Below are 14,440 nucleotides of genomic sequence, written 5' to 3'. Positions count from 1 at the left end.
CAAAGTAAATGTTTCTGATTGTTTTTTCCATATTTTTTCTTCCAGTGCTATGCATGCTATCAGATAATGCAAAAGGTGTATCATTCCTCAAATTGACATGGTATATGTATCTCAGGTTTCTATTATAACTCTTGCAGTGATGTCACATCAGTCTTCAGATAGTGATAGAAATGAGAGGTACAGTAAACTTGAAAAATACACTGATTTGCTTTCTTCTTCCCATACTGCTATCACCTTTGATGCAAATAAGCTTTGACATTCATTCTGTAGCTGTTGAATGGCACTGTTTAAGCAGAGTAGGGAAAAATCCACAGAGAGGTGTATTAAGATACTATTCAGCAAAAGAGACTAATTATCTGATTTATTAACTTGTCTGTTCAGTTAATGTCAGATGCTTCAGTAAGTATTACTAGACAGCATGAAATGAGTGCTATGAGGCATTTGACTAAGCCACAGGAATTAATACCTTCTGAATTTCTGCTCTGTTGGCTGTGTTTCATACTTTTACTCACTTCATCCTGGCTAGTGGAACTGCAAATGTTGATTTTAGTCATGACGTTTTTCTGACTGAACTCCTAGGCTATGGAACTCATTAACCATGTCTTTATGCAACCTATAATTGGCCTTACTTACAGTGTTTCCCTGAGCTTTCTGGGGGGTGCTTTAGCTCTGGTATTAGTTTCTGGGTCTATGCTGTATTTATACAAGGGGCAAACACTGAACTACTTGGCCTGAGGCTGCATAGTAGGTAAAGCACAAGGTCACCAGGGAGGTATCTTGTGACTTTTGATAATTCCATGATTAGTATTTGCTGATCAGTGTTTCTTTTTAATTAAAGTTTCTGCTTACTCTTTTTTTTTTTTTGTTCTAATGCAGTGCAGTATAATGTTGAAGGGTTGCTTGAACGAGATGCAACCAATTTTGCGACAGAACTGATAGCAGTGCAGCTATATTGTCCAGTGCAGCACTCTCCCTGGTGAATGCACTAGCCTGCTCAGAACTAGCTAGCTGAAGGACTTCTACCTCATTCTCCATTACAAAGTGTAGACATAACCCTGGCCATTAGTCTTTAGCATCAGTTTCTTAGATGCTGCAGAATAAGGAAAGATATATTTCCTACTTTGGAGGTATGGTAAGTTCTTCAAACATTGTGGAGTACTTCAATATGACAGGGTTCACTTTTGAACATGTGTAAATTAAAGTCTGCATCAAAAAGTATGGTGAAGTTTAGATCTTTTGCATTTGTCTGAATGGTAGGCTACTGTCTACATTTTCCTAAAAGATGTACATACATCATACTGAGACTTGAATATTTCATCTTTGCAGCGTCTGTAGAGGGTATGTGGATGTATTACCTTGTGACATATGAAACCGGATGCACATTTGCTGTCATCTAACTGCCTCATAGCTGGGGACATGTGCCCTGTGTAGGCTGTTATCTTACTTCAGGACTGCTTTTTTTCAGTTTACTTTTGGGTCCTGTGTAAGGATTTTAGTAGGCTTTACCAAAAACTGCTCTTCAGCACTGTGTGGCATGCAGTGACATCAGTCCTTTGACCTGATTGTGAATAGCTCTTGTGTGTGGTGTATACCTGCTTGTTCTAGCATTTGCTATCAATTAAAGGTAATATGAACAGAAAAAATGAATCTATTGTCTATGCTTCTTTAGGGGCAGGGCCTCAGATCCCCATGTCTTCCTTGAGAAGGCTGGGGAATGCTTGGACCATGGTGCAGCATCCTGAGAACATTTTGGACCACCACAAAGCTTTGGCAAGCATTTATAATTATGTTCCCCTCACCTTGGTCTCCTGACCACTCTGAAGCTGCTTAGCCCAGGAATAATTTCATAGACCTATTTTGGTTTCAGACTGTCACTTTGGCTTTGGACTCACTTGACTTTGTTCTGCCCAACCTTAGCCCAAGCAGAGGATCCATGATGCATCCTGTCTCAGCTTTCACTAGTGAAAGCAGCACCTGACCATCAGATCTTTGCCAGTAGGACACTCATTTAAATGCCTGCAGCCAGTCTGGTGTGTCAGTGGTTTCACTGCTTGTCAGATCAGCATCGTGATATGGTTCTGAAAGATATCTGCTCTGGACTCCACTTAGAACCTGCCCAGCAATCCTATCAGCAGGCCCCCATCTATGCTAGGCTGGCAGAGCATGGGTTTTTTTGACAGCGACTATTGACTTGTGCCATGCGAGTGATGGCTTTCCATTATTCTTCTGTGTGACTCCTCGTGGACATCATCTTCTATTTCAACTTCAGGTGATGCAAATGTCTGTTTAGAAACAGGACATGAAGTAGACTTGTCAAAATATACCACAGGTTTCTTTGACATATGAATTTAGGATACCCTGTCCAAGCTATGTTGGTTTCTGTGCTTCTCAGAAGGTAGTTTGATGAGAGGCATCCATTAGATTTTCAAGCTAGCCTATAAACGTGTGAGCCACCATGCAGAGCTTTATAGATCAGAAATTCCGTGTTAGTTGCTGGAGGATTTACAGCAGGCCTCTGTTGCAAGGAAACTCTTGGGAAAACTCCCCTTTACTGTCTGGAAAGTTTAGCTCATTGTGCTGTGGATGATCAATGCTTATTCCAGGAGTTCCTCAGATGAATTTATCTGGAGGACATAGCTAAGCTTTTGTATCCTTTGACTACTACTTGTAACTTGGATTTCCTTTTGCAATGGCAATACTTTTATCGACCTGGCCAGGATCCTTCAGCAGGCTCCTGCTTCCTGCTTCCCACAACTGGAAAATCTGATAGGAAGTGTCAGCATTGTCATGGACAGAAATCTTAAATGCTTTTCCTGTGCCATCATTTTGGTAGTCGCTTTGGAGAAAACCAAGCAAGCTACATCTAGAGATTGCAGCATTTATATCTGCTATCTGGCCAAACTAAATAGCCATTAGTTTATTTGCAAGTGCTTTGAAATAATCTGAATAAGGGAGAAATATATCTTGAGAGAAAGCAAGGTTGAAAGTGAAGACCCGAAAGTAGCTATGAAGGCTGGAATTGGGAAAGGGTTCACTTTGAGTAGTGCATTTTGATCCTGACAGAAGACTGAAGTGAGATCAGGGAAGAGAGAGGAACAGAGAGAAAGATGGGGGGAGAGGGGTTGATCTTAACATAAGAAGGGTCTTGTATATGTTTGGTAACTGCCTTGTCTGTTTTGCATATCTGTAAAATTGTGAATAATTTTATTTATTTACCTTAGCCTGGTTTGAGATTGAGTATTAACACAGAGGTTGCTGGATACCTTCTTCAATTTGTGTATGTCAGCATTCTTCCGTTGTTCAGAAAATAAAAAGCTTGGCTTTAGAAATTATCTCCTGGCTCCTCCTTTCTGTAGGAGGAACTGCTTTTCTTCTAGCTGTCAGTATGTTAGCATCATATAAATGGCTGTGGTTGTGCATTAGCACTCACGCAGTGTTCCATACCAGGCAGAAGCTGGAGATTGGACAGATTGCCTTTCTGTTATCCAGTCTCCCTCCCTGTCCCTCTTTAGGAGCTCTCCTTGAATGCATCTACTTCACTGAGAAGTAGACACAGTGTTGACAGAGATATCTAGGCAATCTGTAGCTCAGAAAAAATAATAAAAAAAGCTTTTTAGTTCTCCTTCAACTCTTTCAGAGTAGAAAAAGAGACTTAGTCTATCTCGGACCTAAACGTAAGTTTCAATTTTGTCATGAAGTGATCCAGCTCCTAATATCAGAACTCCTCAGGTTCATAACCCTTGAGTTATAAGATGTTTGACCTCATAGCTCTGCACAGTAAATATGTATAACACTTGGTAAGTCTGAACCATTACCAGCTGAAAACGTCCTGTCTGGGATCTTTTTTTCTTTGGTAGTTTTCCCTAAGGCACTGACCTTTTTTTGTGCAATCTATTCTTAGTTGAAGTGGGTGACTGCTATTCACATTCTTGAATGACTGATTAATAGAAGCTCAGCTGAATGAATGGTCTTTCATTCTCTTCAGACTGCTTTTCATCTCTTCAAGTCGTTAGCTCTTGAGCATCCATCCAATCCACAGTGCACTGGCATGGCTGGATTCTGCTGGCAGCAAGAGACTGTTACCTTAAGTCAGATTCAGGGTCTGTGTTGACATGTTTCATTATTGAAATACTTTCGTTACTACTCCTTAACAGTTCATCATCTGGCAGCAGGAATTCTCATAATTTGAAGTCTGTAGTCTTGCTCATGGTTATGTATGTTCTGTGGAAATATCTCTATATTATGAGTGATGATTGTTTTTCATATGAGACACTGTCTAGTCTTTGAAACTGAAGCTATGTAGTGAAACTTTGGGCAGCTTTTAAAATTTGTGTGACAACCTTGAAGGGAGAGTCAAAAAAGCTTTGGTGATGTGATAGCAGACTGCATCAGCACCCTCTCCTACATTAATAAACACAGAAGTGCAAGACCAAGACCCTCTTGTAAGAAAGCTACGCTTGTAAAGGGTTGGTGTATCCATCAGCAAACTGATCTGTTGTGGATTTGTGTTCCAGTTGTATTGAACACCCAGATGAACAAGCTTCATTGCTTTGTGCTCTGGACAACAAAATGGGAGATTAAGGTTAACTTTTTGGTATCTCTTTTTAGGGACTGTGATCCTTGAGATGGCCTTGCCTTGAATGTAGCCAGAAGGTGCTGAAGTTCCCTTTCAAGGCTGTTCCTTATACTTTGAGGCAGAGGGGACCGGGGAGTCTGTCTCATTCATCTGATACTAAGACTGTTGATCAACATTAAGCAGGAGCTTGTAGTGAGGAGAGATTATTTCAGGGTCATTTTTACCCTCAGTGCATAATCTGAGGGTCTTCATGTGCTTTCTGGACATGTTGATGCAGGACACACTGATTCGGGGGTGTCTCGTGGTCAGCACCCTTTGCCTGGTGCCCTGTGTGCTGCGTAAGCCTGGGTGTTAAAACTGAGCTGTGCTGCTTGGTTGAAAAGGTTAGTAGATGAAACAGAACTTACTTCCTGGCTGAGCAGTCCCTGTTTTCCACCTCAAAGGTGTTCTCACGTCTCTGGTTAGCTGTACTGATTGTGTTAGTCTGTATATAATGAGGGAGTCCTGTTTTCTTATCTGACTGCTGGGTTTTGTGTGTGTGGCTTTGGCTCATGAAGTGTTTGGCTCTTTATTCCCCAGTAAGTGGAGGGGTGGTATTCTTGTGCTAGCCTCTCCTGGGATCCTTAAAGGAGCTTCTCTGGAGCACCAGCTTGATGCTTAAGTGCGTTTGGTTTCCTTATATGCAGGAAAGTTAGCAGAATCAGGGCTGCATAGTGGTGCAGACAGCTGTTTCAGAAGTAAATGTGAGTCTTGGCAGGGCCTTTGATTGTGTCTGGTTTGTTTATGTGGCTAAAAATGTGTGGTAAAATTTCTGCTTTTTTGCACTGATCTTTCTAGTAAGTATGATGAAGGAAAACTGTGAGTGTAGGGATGGTAGCTCCTTCAAAAAGAGTAAATTGGCTGTGGCCTGTGAAATACCACTCATACCTCATCTCTCGTCTCCCTACCCTGTATCTCATCTCTCCTCTCCCTACCCTCAAGATCTTTCAAACTCAACATCCAAATTTAGCTTAATGCCTAGGAGGCAGGGAGGTGGTGTCAAACAGTGGCAGATGTTTATGCCTTAAGAGCTTCATAATGTTTAGTGGATTTTTTGTTCTCTAAGAAGTAGTAATAAAGCATCAGCTGCAATTGGTAATGACGTATCTGTTAGAGGTTGGCTGAGATACTTTTATGACTTTAGTGGGGCAGTTTTGTTTAGCTATACCTTAAAAAAAAAAAAAAAAAGAAAATGACACTCAGAAGCTTGTGTTTTGTCTCAACAGAATCACAGGTCCTTTGCCAACCTTGCAACTGTTAGTATTTTATTAATCTCAGAATAGGATACAGGTGGCAGGAGGGAAAACCTAAAATGGATCTAAAAAATGTAATTATACAACACATTATTTATTGGAAAAAAATAGAGCAAGAACAACTGAAAAAATATTTATTGAATAATTATTTATTGAATATTGAACACTTTTTTTCTTTGGAAAAAATGAAAAAGAACCTCTGTTGAGATCCATAGGAGTATTTGAATATATTTTTATATGGTTGCCGTCATCCTGCTTTTTGGGCATCAGGGTGGTTTAAGTATATGTGTGCATATTGAAGTACATGTCTTTAGTTAAAGGCCAGCAGTTTCATTTTGATTGTGGCTATTGTAAATTGCTAGGTAGCTACTGGCCAAACTGAAAATAAATCCAGATGTCTAAGCATAATCTGTACCTTGTGATAGGACTCTCCTTTGCTTTTGACAGCTCCCATAACAGTTGTATACTTTGGGTAGCAGCCAGTAATTTGTCTAAGTTAATTAAAATAATTGTCTTTTCCTCAGTGTAAATTTTAAATCCACTTTTACAGATTTAGAATTTGCCACTGTTTCAGGAAGATGTTTTAAAAAGTATTATATGCAATGTAACTGTTAGTCTTACCACTTCCTGTGCAGACCTTTTCTGTAAGGTCAGATTAATATTTTTCTGATATGCATGCAAATTAAAGATTAAAAAATTGCCTTCCTCTCTAGAGTGAAATTATTAAGAAAATCCCTGTACTGAAGTCTTTAGAATAAGGTTCTGCATTAGATTTTTGGTTTTTATTTGTAAAAAAGCATTTGGAGATAAGACTTGTCATTTTATTTTTAAAGCCTTTGAAACACTATAAAGAAAAGTGGCTATAAATGACATTGAATGGAAGAAAATGTTCAGTAAATTATTTTGTGATTTGTTATTAGTCCTGCTGTAGTTTAAAAATTTAACTATCCATGATATCTGATATTGCATAACTGATGTGCGTATAGGCATTGTTCATGTGTCTAGCTGGATGGTATGGTAAGTACAAGATCAAAGAAATAAGAAGTGAATGGAAAGGACTGGAATCTTGGACAGAAAGAAATGTTGCAGGCTTGAAGGCACCAGTGTAATCTACCTGAGGGGAAAATATGCAACATGGCTATTCAGTAATTTGTTTGTGGTAGGGAATAATTACTTTAGTGGATGAGAGAAATTTGAAAGTCTGAAGCAGAGGAAAAGAAGATCAAAGGGTATCTTAGATGCTCTCTTAGATAGCTGTGGTGTGTTTATTGCTGCTTAGTCCACTGATCAGGACTTCAGTACAGTTCAGTGGCACAGACTTTGGGGATTCTTCTGTTAAATACTCATTGAGACATAACCAAACAATGACAACATCATATCCTCTGAGGGAGACTCTTTGTTTTAATATTTTTCTGCTTTTGCTTATTAGCACATATTTTAAGAGATTGGGAATTAACTATGTAGCAACTAATTATGGTATGCCAGGGTCTCTTGCATTGGGTGACAAACTATCAGCTACATGGCTCCTGGGGCAATGGTCAAGGGCATGGGCGTTGAGGTGGTCTTCTCAGTAATCCCACTTATGAGGGGAAAGGGCCTGAAGGAGTCTGGCAGATCCTATAGGTCAACAACGAGTGTGGCAGCTGCGGTCAGCAACAGGGTTTGGAGTTCTGTGATGATGGGACCCTCTTTGAGGCTCAGTAGCTGCTTGGAAGAGATGCAATCTAAGTGAGGCAAAATCATCTTTGCTAACAGTCTGGTCAGCCTGGTGAGAAGAGCTTTAAAGTAGGAATGATGTGGGAGAGAGATGACAACCTACAAGTCATGTGAGGACTGGGATGATGGGAAAGAACATGCCCTCAGTAAGCCTGCAGGTGATGCAGTACACATTGGAAGGAGTAAAGAAGGCAAAGCCAGACTCTTCTCAGTGGTGTCCAGTCAAAGGACAAGAGGCAGTGGACACGAACAGAAATAATGTAAATTCCATTTAATCAAAGAAAGCTCGTTTTTTTTTAATGTGAGGATGGTCAAACACTCGAGCAGGTTACTCAGGTAGTGGAGTCTCCATCCTTGGAGACTCTTTAACTTAACTGGATGTGGCCTGAAGCAATCTACTGTAGTTGCCCCTGCTTTGAGCAGAGCAGTTTGACTAGACAGTCTCAGCAGGTCCCTTCCCATCTCCACTACCCTGTGACTCTGGAAGTCGGAGATTTTTAGGAATAGGGTGTTCACTCAGACATGTCTGCTAATTAGACAATGGATGAATTGTTACATTGTATTCGAGAGGGCACGAATTTCATCCTGAGCTTTTGTGGATTGACACATGACATCCAAAATTAGTGATGCTTCTGAAGATCTCCACATATTTATACCAGCATAATCATTGGTTACATTATGATAATATCATTTTGAGAAATGCTTGAAGGTAAAACAGGGAGTTGAATTTGAGTCTTCTGCACTGTAACTCTACTGCACTGTGTTTTGTGGTTTTTTTTTCTTTTTTTTTTCTTTTTTTTTTTTTCCTGGACACACTGGCCACAACATCATATGTACCTGGGTCTACAATGCTGGGCTGTAATGCAACAGTGTTGTAGCAGTTTGCTTCAACTAATTTTTTAATTAGTTCTGTATTGATGACTTTCATAAATACGCAGCTTGTTTTCTCAGGCAGGCTCTTTTCTGCTGCTTTACCTGTTGTATTAAAGCTGTAACTTAGTTACAAGCTTGGGCACAGACCAGCTTTTTAGCATGGTTTAGAGGAGTTCATACATACAGCTTAATTAATGTCTATGATTTCTGAGTGCCAATTTTGTCTGCAGCCCCCTGATTAACTGCCTTCTAGATAGCCAGAGAAAGCTCTCAGGGATTTCGTACTTCACTAAAGCAAAGGGAAAAATAACTGTCCTAAATCCTGGCGTATTTGTTACATAGGAATGGTGGATAAATATGACCATATTAATAAAAAATTATAGTTCTCTGCCTTGAAAAGTAATTTAGACTTTGAGACAGCTGTTTCATTTAAAACATTCATGCACTCAAATGCAGAACTGAGAGCAAAGAGAAGCAGAGAATTATCACTGTAATCTGCAGAAGAGTTTCTAAGGTTTCATGGACTTTACAGGAGAGTTGTGGACCATCTTCAGTGTAAACCCTTATGGCTAAATGGACACAGTATCTTGCCGCGTTGAACTTCAGTTTCAGGAAAGATTTCAGCAGCGTGCTTTGTTCTGCGTTGACATGTTGCCTGTGGGAAGAGAAATTAAAATAAATGTTTTGAACTCTCAGTTTAAATGCAAGGGGATTTTAAAATATATTTTTCTATCAAGGTACACAGACCAAGAGAGTTTAGTGTTGCTATTTGGGAAGCTGCTGCAGAGATCAGGTGCTTTGGTGCTATCAGTCAGCAATGGCTGCCAGAAAACATCAGCACTTTCTTTCATAGTTACCCTTTATATTTATTCTGTCTCCAAGTAAATTTAAAAAGTAAGTTATAGAAAGAAGATTCTAAAACTTTTTCTAAGCTAGTGGTTGCTTATTGCAGAAGTACAACTACGAATGAGTGTGTATGGAAAGGTGCACAGCAAATGGCTGTATGCTTTCTTCTCTCGCACTTGAGAATTACCACTAGTATGTGTAGGCAATTAGTGTGTTTTTTCAGCTACTGCTGTAATTAGTTTTGTGGCTTTAAATTCAAAAGGTGTGCTTTAAATAATAACATTTATTTATTGCTATGTGCTTTTTGAAAGAAGCAAAATTATTGAACTACATCATTCGCAGTCAAATGTGACATGATTAGGCAGAACAGATTCAATAAGTCTTAATATTCTAACTCCCCCAAATAATAATTCATAGGCCTGCCAGTTGGGCTATATTACTTTCCTGGAAAAGAACAAGGTGCATGGGAAAGGGCTGGTTGCTTTATTTTATTTTGGGTTGTTGGTTTGTTTTTTTTTTTTTTTCTTCCTAGGGAGCAGGGACAAACTTCTAACCTCTTTGGGCTGCTCTTTAAACCTAATGATGTTCCAGCATTTGAGTCCTTCAAATTCAAGCTATGGTTGGATCTAGTTCAGAGAAAAGCAGTTATGTTGTACGCATTTGTCTGGTCCGTAGCCTGACATATGGCATGTGTTAAACTGAGGTCTAAGAGCAATGATGATATCAACAGCACAGTGCAATAATATCAATGTCAGAAGTGTAGACGAGTGAGTTGCTGAATTTTGGAGCTGAACACTGCCTCACGTCCTTATATTTTTTTTTTAACCCTTTTTTTAGAAGAAGTAACAGTTTGCTTATGTAGATTTATATTGTCCTTGTCCTCAGTGGCGCTTTTGCTCAGCTGTAGTGCTCTCAGTCATTGTGGAGGACTGACTTTTCTCTGTCATTCATGCTTTATTCACAAGGTATTTTTCACTTCTGTCATCGAGCTTCTTACCTTTTGTGCTTTGTTACGCCATGAACGAGTCTTCCATTCCTACTATATTATTACTGACCTCTACTTGAACTTTCTTCCTCTCCTTCCATGTATATTATTCAACTTTTCCACTGTGACATGGAGTAAGAAAGGAAATGACATGTTGCAGACGCAGAAAGAATTATAGTATTAACTTCTAGCAGAAGTAGTGTGTGTTTTGGCTCTTGAAAATAAGAACAGTTTCATACCAAGGAGAGGCAAAATATTAAATATGTTTCTGCAAAATGTATCATAACTGCATGCAAATTGAGCCGGTTCTTTTAAGCCCTTGAGTCCTCCTGTGTGGCAGTGCCTCTATTTGCTGCTTCTCCCTGTGCCTTTCAAAGAAATTTCAAAGACTAGTGGTATTGATGCTAAGAGTCAAACAGCACCACCGTAGTCTAGAAATCATAGTTTTGTATTTGTGACTAAGTACGGCTTGCAGTTTTTTTTTGTCAAACTTTTATTTGTTAACATTGTTCACTTGCTCACTGAATATGTGTGTGAAAGAACAGCAACAGGTTGAAAATGCAGCCTCAGGGAGCTGGGCAGTGTTTACAGACACTTGTAGACCCTGCTTTGTTCTGTGCATCCCCTGTACTGCCAAAGCCTCTTCCAGTCCTCGCCCTGCACTCCATTCCCTTCAATATGGTGTCTCAAGCATCACATCTTACAGGCCTCAATAACTTTCCCTCTATCCCAGGAAGTTCTAGCTGTATCTTTTTTTCAGCATTGCCATCATTGGCTTCACTCTCAGCCAAACTCTGACACAGGTCTTGATAGTGCTATAACACTTGTACATTGGAATTCCAAGCAGATGTGTCACCTTTCATGTCTGGGGGCTTGAGGGAGCAAAGGCAGGAAACTTCATTTGGTACATGCAAAATCCCTTCAATGCTGGTTATTCTTTGCAAGATTTCCATGCAACAAAGGAACCAAAATCTTGATGATATGACTGTTGGCAATACTGAAGCAGGTTTGTGCAAATATCTTGTCCTAATACATCGCTGGTAGCCTTTAGTTGTATGCTGCTCTCTTTGGAAGTAAAATTTTGAGCCTATGCCTTCATTTGCAACAGGCAGAAATGAGCAGACCAAGCCCCTTCCTCCTTAGCTAGTTTCCTGGCAGAGTGGCAAGTTCCTGTTGCCGAATAACACTAGGAAGATTGTTAATTTGTTATAGAAAGTCCATTAATTTTTTTACTTTTTCCCCTTCGCACTCCTCCACCCATTGTAGGTGGATGCACTGAAGAGAGTTACTGGTGCAAAATACATAAGCTCTTTTTCTAACTTTAGGATGTTTGCAATTCTGTCATTTTCTCTAACCTAAAACTCACAGGCTCTGGTATTGTTTGTTGTGGAGTGCAGCACTTGTTATATAGATAGCATTGTTCTACTTCATTAGGAAACATTATACAAAATTAGGTAACTGGTTTCCTCCCTACTATCCTGCTCTTGAAACTGGTGAGTACTGTATAATTCAGAGGAAAGTGATACCTTTTCTTTCACTACTGATTTCTTGATAACCAAGTAAAAGGGAAATATGCGCAACTTGAGCACAGTGTTGAAACTTGTAGTGGGCTAAAACACTGAGTTTTGGAAGCTTTTATATACGGAATTATATGCTCCTTTAAGAAAAGTTTTTGAGAAAATTGCCCGTTAAAGTTACGTTTAGACAGTTGAAATGTTAAAAATTATCCTCAGACCCTAGAGGAATTCATGACCATGTATGGTTGTATGGAAAGACTGTTGAAAAAGAGATTTGCTAGAACGGCTAATGGAAACTGGCTAATCTCTGTGGGGTGTGTAAATTATTTGCTACACGCTGTGTCTTTTAGACTAACTTTATAAACTAGGATGATATGGTATTTGTATTCCTGTCAGGTTTTAAAGATTTCTGTACAGCATGTTATTCTGTTTAATATCTCACTGTTGTTTATTCCATTTTAGGGAACTTTCTACAATTCTATTAAGTACAACAAGGAGAAAGCATAAGCAAATAGTGGGTGTACAGAAGTAATAAAACCTAAATGTTTTATGCAGAAAAGATTCAACAATATCTCCTATCTACGAAGAATGAATCAAATTTTCACATTCTGTGACATGGCAGTACAATCTTGGATCAAACCACACATGCTATTTTAACAAAAAAGTAATTGAATGATACTGTTTGCACTAATCTGCTGATGTGGAAATAAAATATTGAAAGGAATGCCGTTATTGTTTTCTTTATTCTTTGGGTTTTGCTGCACTGGACGGATTTACTAAAACCAATAAAAGGTTTTATTCACAAAGCCGTCACTACAAGATTAAAGAAACCTTATAGGGAAAACTTGTTGATATGAAATGAGTAAGACTTAGGGGTACTAACTGGATTTCATAGTAAGCATAAGATTTTAGGAGTAGAGAAGGGAAATACAGCCACGCAAATCCTGTTATCCTCATTGGGCTGTATGATTAAACTGCTGGGATCGTACTGAAAAGGTTCATCTGTGCTACAGTGCAGCTGCTTGGATGTGAATCAGGGGTCCAGTTCTATCATTCTTACCGCTGTTGAGTAGCGTTTTACTTTGCCAATAGTTCTTTTGAAGCTTAAGAAGCTAATCATGGCCAGTGTGAGAATGGCACAGTTGAACTGCATATTAATGTAAGACAAATACTGCAAATAATGCAGGCTGATTAACGGGAAGTTTAATTGGCAAAGATGTATAAAACATGAATTTTGCCGTGACCGGTAAGTTCCTATTAAATCACAAAACAGATTCCAGTCCCGCTGAAATCAAGGGAAGTTTTCCTGTTGACTTCAGTGATATAAAGATTTGGACCTCCTTTGGATTCATCTTCCAATTCAAAGTCATTTTTCTGATGCTTACTAAATGTTCCCCAGTGTTTATACATTAAAATGTGTTGCCAATTCAAATAGCGTTGTCTTGTACTGTAAAAACTAAAATAAAATATTTGTTTTGGCATCTTTGTAAGTGGAATTTTTGTCATGTGTTTAGAACTTATTCTACACTGCTAGCTGCACGTAGGAAATGTTCCCTGCTCTTCTAAAAACATTTTTAGTACACGTTTAAGACATTAACTGTAACTTCATGGATTGGGTTTCTTACTCAGTGGATTTACACTACAGTATGAATCTAACTCTTAATTGTTACCAATTGTTTGATGTCCTTCTGCACATCAGATTGTTTTTGCCTGTGAGACTATAATTTTGTCTTTAATGAAAAGATTGTCATTAATAATATGGCATTAAAGTTTTAAGTTACTAACTGGGTGGTTTATTCCCTCTCTGTAACAGGAGAGCTGCTCAAGATCAGTTTATTTCTAACAGTGTACTTGGTCATTCTTGTTAGTACCACCTTAGGTGTTGGTATCCTTTGTCAACTAATTTATGCAGCTTATCCTGAAAAAATTTACTATAGAAGTTGGGCTGCAGCTTACTTCACTAATCTGCAGGTTTTTTACCGTGTTCAGGGACATGATTTTAATCCCTAAATGATTTGTGATGCATGATACCTTTTCTACTAACATGCTTTGCTTTGACTTTCCTTCTTCCATCCCTGTCTACAGTCAATCTGGTGGGGAGTTTGCTATTTTTATACTTCAAGCATAAGTTGTTGTTCCGTATACCTGTGTAACATCACTGAATTGTTTTCACTCCCTGCAATATGAATCCACTGTTTCAGCAACCTTGCTTTTACAGTCATGCTGTAATACTTCGTACGTCTGTGGGATGTGGCAATTCTGTCTGAGGTTATGGAAACCCCTTCCTTTCTCTTACTTCCCTTCCTGTCATTTTCTCGAACTGAATGTGGCACTTTTGTTGAGGCTTCTCTATTTCTTAAGAATCTGTGTCCCTAAAAACCTTTTTCTTGGCTTATCTTGCAATTCATATCTAATCTCTACTCCCATTTCCTTTGTTTTCCCCATTGGTTAGCTAAACTTTAGAGACTATTAATATGCATCTCTGCTAATTCTCATCAAGTGTTTTCTGTTGCTTTTTTAACATTCTTATTTTTGTGTACTTCTCTGTATATCTGTAAGAGTAAAACTTCATGCGATGCTAGTTCTCAGTGTGAATTTGAATCTGAAGCCTTTGCATTTTATCTTTGCTGTATTG

The 14,440-nt window shown here is 38.9% G+C and overlaps 1 protein-coding gene across 5 annotated transcripts in view; it reads left to right on the top strand.

Moving 5' to 3' along the window:
• COL14A1 (collagen type XIV alpha 1 chain) overlaps positions 1 to 14,440 on the top strand; it is a 125,529-nt gene that overhangs the window by 20,238 nt on the left and 90,851 nt on the right. The gene's annotated exons all lie outside the window — the stretch shown is intronic.

Source organism: Phalacrocorax carbo, chromosome 2 (genome assembly GCF_963921805.1).
Source record: "Phalacrocorax carbo chromosome 2, bPhaCar2.1, whole genome shotgun sequence".
Classification (NCBI taxonomy): domain Eukaryota; kingdom Metazoa; phylum Chordata; class Aves; order Suliformes; family Phalacrocoracidae; genus Phalacrocorax; species Phalacrocorax carbo.
This window is presented reverse-complemented; position numbering and strand designations above follow the sequence as displayed.